Raw genomic sequence first — 10761 nt, forward strand, 5'->3', positions numbered from 1 at the left:
AGCCAGACACAGGCTTTTCATCATTTTAGACCCAAGCAAGGGGAAATTTGAGTCCTGTGTTCCTTTTGTTGTTTGTTTGTTTTTAGTACAAACCACTGTCCTCCTATGGTCTGAAAGTGGGCAGTGACTCTCCAAGCCAAGCCAGTGGTTAAAATGTACCAAATACAATTATACTGACTTCTCGTTATTTCACAAAATACACCCAAAGGGCATACAAGTGCTATTTTCAGGTGTGAGAAATGGCAAAGAGAATTTTTCTAGATCTAATAGATATTGAAAGTATTTTCTTTCAGAGTTTCTCAAGGAAAAAAAAATAATGGAAGTCGAGTATTTCAATGACTTCTATAGCCAGGCAGTTCTGAGGAAAGAGGCAGGAAATAGGGTAGCAGTATTGGAGTCATCTTGCTTGAGATGGCACCCACACCAGAGTTGAAATCACCTGCCCACCTGGATGAATTTGGATGCTGGGAGCCCTCCCATGGCCTTAAGGAATGCTGTCCCAATGTTCAGCTCTTGTTCTCATGCTGACCCTGAAACACAAGGCCTCACTTTTTTAAAGACAAGGCAGAAATGTGGTATTATCTTTATCTTTTCTCTTTATTTTTTAAAAGTATATACAAAGTTTTGGGGACCAGTAGGTGGCGTGGTGGTTAAGGCGCTGGACACTTCCACATGTCTGACCAGTGTTTGAGTCTCGAATCTGGTGGCTTGCTTTCTCACTTCTTCTCTCTCTCAGTCTCATCCTCTGTCTCTCTCTCTGGTTAAATTAAAAAATAAATGAATGAATAAATAAAAATAAAATAAATAATTTTAAGAAGTATATACAAAGGTTAAAGGAAAAATGACCAAAACCTTAAAACCAGCATTGTTGAAATAAGTATTGAAAGGACACAGTCCTTTATGATCTTGTCTAGTGTTGACAGTCTAATAGGCGACAGAGGCTGGTGTGCTGGGCGGGCCCCTGCATGGATCTCCCCAGGTCACCAAATTGATGGTCAGCCAGCTGGTTCTGGAAGTGGGTGCTGACAAATAAGAGAGACCTGGGGATGCAAAGAGCCCTGGATTCCACAACTTCACTAGGAACTGGAAAGGCACCTGGAGACGTCATAAGCTAATGGGCATTCCTGGAATTGGAAGAAACTTCATTTTGCTCGGGAGACTCAATCAGAAGCCCTAAGCTTGGAGGTTTCCCTGTCTGCTTTGAGAAAATGACAGTCAGGCAGTGGCACAGTGACCTCATGACTGCTCTGTTTTGAACATAGAGGGCATAACAAGAGCCATCTAAGTCATCACTGCCTTTCAGAATCACCATGTTGGCCATGTCAGTACTATTTTTGTTCAATATCCTGAACTGTTTTCTAACTTTTCATTGTGCTATATTATTTTTCTCCCATTTACTATTTCTTAAATAGCACTTAATGTCCTTCTGCACTCCAATTGGTACTACTGCTTTGTCAGCAAAACCATTTAAGTAGTTATTTTTTTTTGATTATGCAGTCTTGTCATGAATATATTTTAAATTGATTAGTTTTAATGAGATCGACACTACCCCCTATATTACATGGCCTGTACGATTTACATTAGTTGAAACACAATTCTATGATTTAATAAAGGATTCAATGAAGGAAGTCTGAATTGAATTTGTTTATGCATCTACAGTAGAGAAGAGTATAAATGAGTCTTACAAAAATTAACAACCTTTTTCTGTTGATGGCTCACCATCCCTGTCAACCTCTCATAAAACTCAATTTTTATATCATAGGGATCTTTATCTTCTGAGGTTGACTTTCATTACATTTTATGTGATTGCCTATTTACAACCACTTTCAAAAATTATCCTCCATTAAAGGTGGAAAGTCAGTCTTATTAACTTCTTTTATGCATGTAATGAAATTGAAACTTGGTGAGGTTAACTGGTAAGAACAAGAATACACACAAAAGTTATAAATAGTTGTGTGCTTAGAGTTAAAAGTGCAAAATAGGTTTATTCCACAGAACTACATTTAAAAGAGACTGAGCATATAAATGTAAGTATAGTTTTTTCTAATTCTGCTAAACGAAGATGCTTAATAAGAGGTCAGATTGAGATTAAGCAACAGGCAAATAATTGTATTGGCATAATTTTTTCAGTTCAATGGGGAATAAATTCTATTTTTTTTCTTTTAAACCATGAGAATTTACCCCCTGAGGGGGGATGACCACTCCACAATCCCTTTCCATTCTCCTCCTGGGGTTTTGAACACACATGCACATGTGCTTAGTGTGATTTTGAAGTTGCCAGATCTGGGACTTGAACCAGGGTTGGTCATGTGTGAGTCCAGCACCTCAACCCCCATGCCACCCGCTGACCTTAATTTTAATTCTTACTATCAAATAGTTTTTATTTGGAATTTTCCTACCTTTAAAAAATGTAATAATTGAGACAGCATATTCTGTAAAGAATTGAAACAGCTAATTAAAACAATATAAGCAATGTTCTAAATTTCTTATTCAGAGTTTTCCATTAACATCCCAAAATAAACCTGAATAAAAGATTTTTATTGTTAGACTGTTTCTCATACTTGGAAGTCTTTAAATCCCACATGTAAGCTTCAAAATGTTTTTTAGTCTTATTTTTGCTTTCAAGTTATTTCATATTTGTAAATCTGAATCGCAAAGACATTGATAGAACTATTATGGTCCATTCACGGTGCAGGGTAAATTGTGTCTCTTACAAAATTTGCATGTTGAAGTCCCAACCTCTAGTATCTTGGAATGTAACTATTTGCAGATAAAGCCTTCAAACAGATCTTTGAGGTTAAATGAGGTGACATGAGTAGGCCCCAAACCAGTATGACTGGTGTTTTTAGAAGAAGAGAAAGACGTAAAAGGCATGGACATACACAAAGGAAAGAACCTGTCGGGGCATAGCAAGAAGATAGTCAAGAGACATGCCTGACTGTCTAGTCAACAGTGTGGCCTCAATGTACACCCTCTAGAACTGTGAGGAAAAAAAACATTTAAAAAAGTCTTAAAAAATCTAGTCAACCCATACAGTCTGTGTTAATTTATGTCAGCCTTAGCAGAGTAATACATTTGCTAACAGGTGATGACATCCAGATTATTCTATAGAAAAAAACCATTAAATTCTGTAAATGGATTGGTGCCTTACTATGTCACTGCTTTAAGTTCTGGAGTCATTGGTATAGGGATCTCCAGAATTGTTTTCTGCCTTTCCAGGTGGAAGTATGAGGTAGGTAACTAGCTCCCTGACTTGGTGATACTCTTTTTTTTGGGAAAGGTTTTTGCTGTAGAGTGTGTGCACTTGCCAGAAAGACAGAGAGACAGAGACAGAGAGACAGAACGCAAGAAATCACCCCTCGGAGGGGATGGCCACACAGCAATCCCTTCTCCTCCATTCTCTTCTTGGGATATTGGGTACGCACGCACACGTGCCTGGTGTGAGTTTAAGCCGCCCGGTTCAGACTTGAACCATGGCCGACTACATGGGAGTCCAACAACATAGCCATTATGCCAACTTCTGGTCCCATCAATATACTTTTATGCATAAAGTTTTATTTCATGAAACCACTGAGATTGGGAAGGGGGCTGTTAGCTACCACAGTGACATGTAAGTTATCTTTGCTAATACAGCTGTGAATTAATTTTGTTAAAGGCAACCAGATCCCACTCTGCTGACCATTTGGAGTCCTAGACCCAGTGGCTTGAGAAACATATAGGTCACTTACATGTTCTTGACAAAAGTCCTAAAAAGAGGAAGAGATGGAGGAAGAGAAACTGTGGTATGACCATTTCCCATAGTGGGGGGCGGGGGGAGTTGCTTTCTTTTCTCTCCCTCTTACTATCTCTCTGTCTTTCTCTGGCAGGCACACAGGCTCTCTAGAAAAGAAAAAGAAAACAAAAGTTAAAAAAAAAAAGAAAAACAATGAGGAATGGGCTTAAGGATTCATGACCAGCATCAACGTTCCAATAGTTTGTTTATACAAATTATTGCTGAAACCACAGATAATTTGATCCTTCCTATTTATCTCTATGGAACAAGGTTAAAATATTTTATCCATATCAAGGGAAGGATATTCAGGCGATTAAAAATCTAGAGCAGGCAAATGTGACTCTTCACTGTTTATAGAACAAGTTTGGCAAGAGTCCTAAACATCACCATTTATAAAATCATAAAAACCCTCTATTCAATATGAAACAAAGCCAAAGTTCATTTGCACAGTTTTGCTGCTGTAATTGAAACCACTTAGGGCTGTTTATTGTTTTAAGACTAGGAACAATAAAGATAGCATAAACAAGAAACTGACCCAGTGTGACGTTATCTAATGAATCAAAGAAAAACAACGAAGTTTTTACATACACAGTTGAGCTCACTCACTCCCTGGCTGTGATTATCTTGCCAGCATGAAGTTTTATATTATCTTTTTTGAAACTGAGGATGAGAGAAATGGTAAGTCGACAGTGGTTATGAAGGTAGGTAGGCCAAGGACACATGGCTAATGAATTTGAGATTGAACTAATTTCTTCCAATTAAAAATCATGCAGAATACAAGTGCATACATTTATCTAAGTACCTCAATCTGTACAATTAAAAAAGGTGCAATTTTTATGTAAATTATATCTCAGTACAGTTGATTTTTAAAAAATCTTGCAAAATAAATGTTTTTTTTTCTAATAATAAAACTCATTGAGGAAACAGCATAAAAATAAAGATAGTTTCGTCTTATAAGTCTCTGTTATTTCTTTTTCTTTTTTTTTAAAAAATTAAATGTTACAACATATATCTGACTAAGGAGATAATGAAGCATGTTTAATGTAGCTAATCATTGCATTTCCTGAAAAAGATAAAAAAAAATTTTCATTGCAAATGATTGTTTTAGGAATTGATTACCCCTTACATAAAGACAATACAAATTAAAGAAACATAACAAGAAAGACCAAAAGGTAAAATACAGTGGACTGATTCCCAAGTATTGAACTAGGAGACATTAGCAAACTGAAATAAGGCTTATAACTGGAAAAAGCAACTGAGGGTTATTGTCATTCTAAGATATTGGACTGTTCCTTTCACTTTGTTTTTAATGGTTGTGCTGGTAGATTTTCATACTTAACCCTGTTGCTTTATATGAATGAGATTCAGGTAAGAGAAATGAGATGGTGAGGCGGTCAACCAGGCATCCAGATGTCCCTGAATATACTACTCAGAAAGAGCTTTCAGCTAAATCCACCAACAGCCAGGTATGAGACATCAGCTGTGACATCAGCTGTGAGGACAGCTGCCTTAACCCCAGTGAAAGGAGCCACTCAGTCCTGCACAACAGTGAAGGACCAAGGGACAGTGAGTGACAAGAGGCTTATCCTTTATCCTGACATGCTATTTCTCTATTTCACTTTTGTTTAATGTTTGTAGAGTGTGGTTGGAGAAATTACTGAAAGCCTAGAATTTAGAGTCTATATTTCCCTCTATTAATATTATTTTCTTATTGCCAGAGGGCACATATACTTGTTAGAGAGACGGGGGTGGGGGGAGAGAAAGCACCTTCTAATGGGGTGTGGCCATACTGCAATCTCTTCTACTCCATTTCTCCATCCTTTTGGGATTTGGGGCTTGTATGCATGCAACCCACAAGCTGGTAGGGCTAGGATTTGAACCATATGGTTGGCATGTGGGATGCAACTCCCTTAATCACTAGACAACAGAATAAACCCATCCAGCCCTTTTCACTGTTCTAATTACTATAATTATGTTCACTGAGGTTTAATTTAATATTGAAAGTATAATTTGCCATTTCTACTTGGGAATATGCCCAACCTTTAGTGGTTTTATCAGTGTAATATGTTTTTAATTCCTATTTCACTCGTATCCTATGTTGTTGGGCAGAATACTTATTGTGCCCCCTTTTTTCTCTCTCTGTATGTTATATACACCATACCTATTTCAATACTTACAATATCATAGATACTCCATAAAGATTTGGTGAATAAATGGGTAAAGCTATGATTTTTTAAAAAAGACTATGTTTAACTTGAAAATAAAGTTCAGATAACTTTTAATGAGAATATACTCTGTAAATAATATGTTTTACAAAATGAATACATTTTGATGACAGACTGGTAAATGTTAATTCCAGAAAATCAAGAAAATACAGAAAAGCAAAATATGTGTAAGTATGTGCCCAATTTGTGTTGTCATGTGACTTGCACTTATTCTGTTCATAGTAGTAAGAGACACATATTATGATTATTATTAGCTGATAATGGCGAAGACTTAAATATTTTTGGAAATGCTCATGTATAAGGTATTGCTTAGAGACAAAATATCTCCAAGATCCTGTGCACTCACAATGGGAAATTGGCAGGTTAGTTAATTTGCATTTTGTGTTGGGATTAGACAGTAAGAAAATGGAATGTATGTCATGTAATATCACAGCAAAAGAAAAACTCACTTAAACTCATTTAAACATACCTTTTAAGATGTTGATTTAATTTTTAAATTTAATTTTTAATGTTTTGTTTTAAAATTTAACTTTCTATGAATATTCTCATATCATAAATAAAAGGAATAACAGTTTAAATTTAAAAAGTCAATTGTTAACAAGTGTCAATGTGGTGTAGTGGTTAAGACTTAGACTCTCAGACCCCAAAGCCTTGTTTCACTCCTCCTTCTGTTACTTAACTAAATTAATAGCCTTAAGTTAATTACTTAACTTCTCTATACCTCAGTTTGCTTATAAGTAAAATTGCTAATATAGTAGGCTCTAAATCATAGAGGTTTGATGAGTATTGAATGTATTAGTAAATGCTAGGAGTTCAGAATGGTGACTTCAAAGGGTTAGCTAAATACTGGGACATCTAATCACTTTGGATTTGGAATTAATCTTAGAGGAGTAGAATTCCAAGGGCAATAGGAATATTTACAAAATAGAAAAAAATAATCTTATGAGGGAAAACAAAAGGCATAAAATCTATATAGTTTGGCAAAAAGACAAGGAGAACATGACAGCCTATCCATCTTTAAAAATTCAAATAGCTAAGAGAATTATTTAGCATGATACAAAGGACCACAGCTATAACGAATAAAGCAAAATTCTAGAGAGAAATATTTTGGCTAAACATTGGGATAGCAAAAGAGAGACAGTAATGAGAAAGATGTGATTCCGAGAAAACTCCAGGAAAGATGAGGGAAGTGTTACTTGTGGAAGCATTTTGCCACCCCAGTGTGAAAGATACTATAAAATGTTACTGTCCTATTTAATTTGAAAGGCAAATTACAACAGCTTTTAATATGCCAGATATAAACTCAGTTTCTTTTCTTTCTTTCTTTTTTTTTTTTTTCTGTATCAGCAAAAAAAAAAAAACCACTTCATTGGTAGGAATTTCGGAGTTTTGTGATATCAGTGTTTTCAGGACCTAAATTGTAGGTTCACAGAGAATACAAATGCTTAAATAAAGTAAAAATGTGAAAGCAAAAGTGCATTTTCTTTCTAGATAATATTATAGTAACTCAAATTTTGTAGTCCACAAGAAAACTAGATCACTGTTCTTTGCTCCTGAGTGGTGTTGCCAGTCTTATCCTCTGTGTGACCTGGCATCTTGGTCTACATCATCACCTTTATTGGCCACCCCACCTGGTCCTGACTACTCAGCTTTGTGCTGAACATGTATAATGGGATAGACCAAGCCATCTTCTGGGAAACTTGCTTTTCTTTTATGTTGTTAGAAAAGTTAAAGCTAAATTACCAAGCCATATGAGGAAAATCAATAAGCAACATCAGAGACCCAAGTCAATATATACAGTTCGTAAAGAAGGACCACAATTTAAAAATAGATAATTTCCAATATACAATGTATCAGATTAAAAAAAGAAAGATAAAAATACTGGACCAGAACTGAAAATAAAATAGAACACATGTCCCTTAATAGAGTAATTTTTGAAAGTTATTTGATTACTTCTTTGGAAGTATCCATAAGGATTTGCCTCTGATACTCAGGGAGAAAATGTTTTAGGTTTTGTTTGCTCCTAGAAGAGGCTAGGTAGAGATTCTAACAAAGGCAGCGTAAACCAGTAGTCAGTTTGGAACTATGAAAAATAAAAAAAAAAGCTAGAACATAGATTTCTAATTTTTACATGGTTTAGTGAAGTTAAATAACAATATCCTACAAACTTACACCTTTTTCATTTCCAAGTGATTTCACTTATGTTATTTCACTGTCATTTACAGAGAATTTTAAAAAATGTTCAACCTTAAGTGCCTAGCATCTGCTCTTTGCCATCCACTTTTTTCCTATTCAGTCTCTGGTATCTATATTTGTCCTCTCTACTATTATATATTTGAATCCTTCAATTTCAGTATGTATTGAGTGGGGACATACAGTATTTGTCTTTCATAGTTTGGCTTGTTTCACTTAGCATTACATTTTCTATACTCATCCACTTGTGAAATGACAGAGTCTTATCATTCTTTATAGCTGAATAATATTCCATAGTATATATGTGCCACATTCATCACATTAACAGAAGAAAAGAGAAAAACCATATAATCATGTCATTAGATTCAGAAAAATGATTTAATGAAATACAGCATCTCTTCATGATGAAAACTTAGCAAAATAGGTGTAGAATATACATTTCTCAACACAATAATATCCATATATGGCAAACCCAGAGCTAACATCATATAGAACGGGAAAAACTGGAAACTTTCCGACTAAAAACTGGAATAGGACAAAACCGTTCATTTTCTCCATTGCTTTTCTTTCTTTTTTAAAAAATTTTTTTTGAGAGTTTTTTTTTTTGCTATAGGGCGTGTGCACTCGCTATAATATACATACACACACACACACACACACACATATATATATGTATATATATGTATATAGATATATAGATATATGAGAGAGAGAGACTGCTTTGTTTCTATAGGGTTTTAACATACAGAGATTTATATGTCAGATAACCAAAAAAATTTCCAGAGAAGAATATTAGCAATGACATAAATCATGTTCCTTTCAGTGCTTTTACAACTCAAGCCAAAACGACTGAATCTAGTCCAGGTGAAATTTATTTGGTAAATAAAAATGAGCTATTATATTTAACAATATTGATACTACTGATAGTAAGACATCATTTCACAAAAATAATTTTTTGGAGACAATAATATGCATTTTATGTCAATTTCAAGCAATGTGCTCAGTGGTGTTCCCGACACCATTATCCCATGTTCTGTGCGCACTATGCACAGAAGCTCCGTGATACCAACAAGTGCTTCTACAGCGTTAGAACACTCTTCCTGCCTCCCAGCCTCAATTTACTCCTTAATTTTACCTCTTAAATGAAAGTATCCATTGGTACCAAAATTTTCAGAGAAGTGCAGCTTCATTGAGATAGTTTAAATAAGGGCAAACTGGAATAATTTTATTCTTTTTTTTCTCAAGCTCTTCAGTGTTATAATCCTATCTAAGAGCAGTACTTCAATACATATGTGGATGTGGGAATGATAGAGCCCTGCATTACCATGAGCAATTTTATGGCTCTGGGCACAAGTGGTGGTAGCTCTGTATATGTAGACCTGTTTAGGCTTGTTGGGGTAGGACTGCAGCAGAAGAATAGGTTGGAGTAAAGAATTTAAATAAACATGTGTGCATGTGTGTATGTGCATGTGTGTGCATCAGAGAAAGAGCTAGAGAAAGAGAGAGATTTGTGTATGTATAATGATATAATGATGCTTACGTTCAGGATACACTGCTCCAAAATACTTGAAACGAAAGGAATTTGAGAAAACTGGGGAAGCAGGAAGGTCACTCTCTGATCTTTCCCCATCTTTCTCCCCTGACACAGTTCACTACACCTAGAAAGAACATTCTGACCTTTCCTTGAAACAGGTTAAGAGATCTTTCTCAAGAGATGTCCTCCCTATATTCAGAAGAAATCTCTGAAGACACAAAGACTGGAGAAGAATGTGAAGAGGCCTTGTTGAGTCCCTCGTTTATTATCATTAGATCACATTCTTTGTCCGATCATACTTCTTTATGACTGCTCCCTTTTTCATCACATTGAGTGCATAAAAAATACACAGATCTTCCTGTTTCTTCAGATGTTCATTTCCTTATGAAGACTATTATATCACGTAAAACTTAAATTAAATAAATGTGTGTGCTTTTCTTTAGTTAATCTCTCTCAGCCATGAATAATGAGATATTTCTCCTTTGTAGGTATTCTGCCAGGGGACACAGAGAAAAACGAGAGAGCTTGGATCTCATGAATGCTGAAGTCTGCTAGTTCCAAACTGAATCCTGCCAACATCAAACCCCTCAGTGTGTCCTGACAGGTTAGATGGGAGCATTCACACACACACACACACACACACACACACACACACACAAAAGCAGTGGGAATTGGTATAAAACCATCATGATTTTGAAGAAATCAAATAACAAACATTTTGTTTCGATGGTTGACCAGTAGCATCAATTTTTTATGTAAAGAATAGTTCACTGAAGCTAAGTAACTAATTTATTGAATAATATAAAGGAAAAGGAAATTTCTTTAAGCCTCATTTGTGCTTATGCACTTCAAAATGTTTTATTTATTAATAGAATATATATATATATTGATTAATAGAATATACATATACTGCCAGAGGGTGTATGTGCTCACCAGATAGAACAAGAGAGAGGGAGAGAAAATATCATTCAATGGGGCATGATAATGCCGCAATCTTTTCCTCCTCATCATCAAAATTTTGAGCTTGGTGTGTTTTT

Source organism: Tupaia chinensis, unplaced genomic scaffold (genome assembly GCF_000334495.1).
Source record: "Tupaia chinensis unplaced genomic scaffold, TupChi_1.0 Scaffold147185_1, whole genome shotgun sequence".
In the NCBI taxonomy this organism is placed as follows: domain Eukaryota; kingdom Metazoa; phylum Chordata; class Mammalia; order Scandentia; family Tupaiidae; genus Tupaia; species Tupaia belangeri.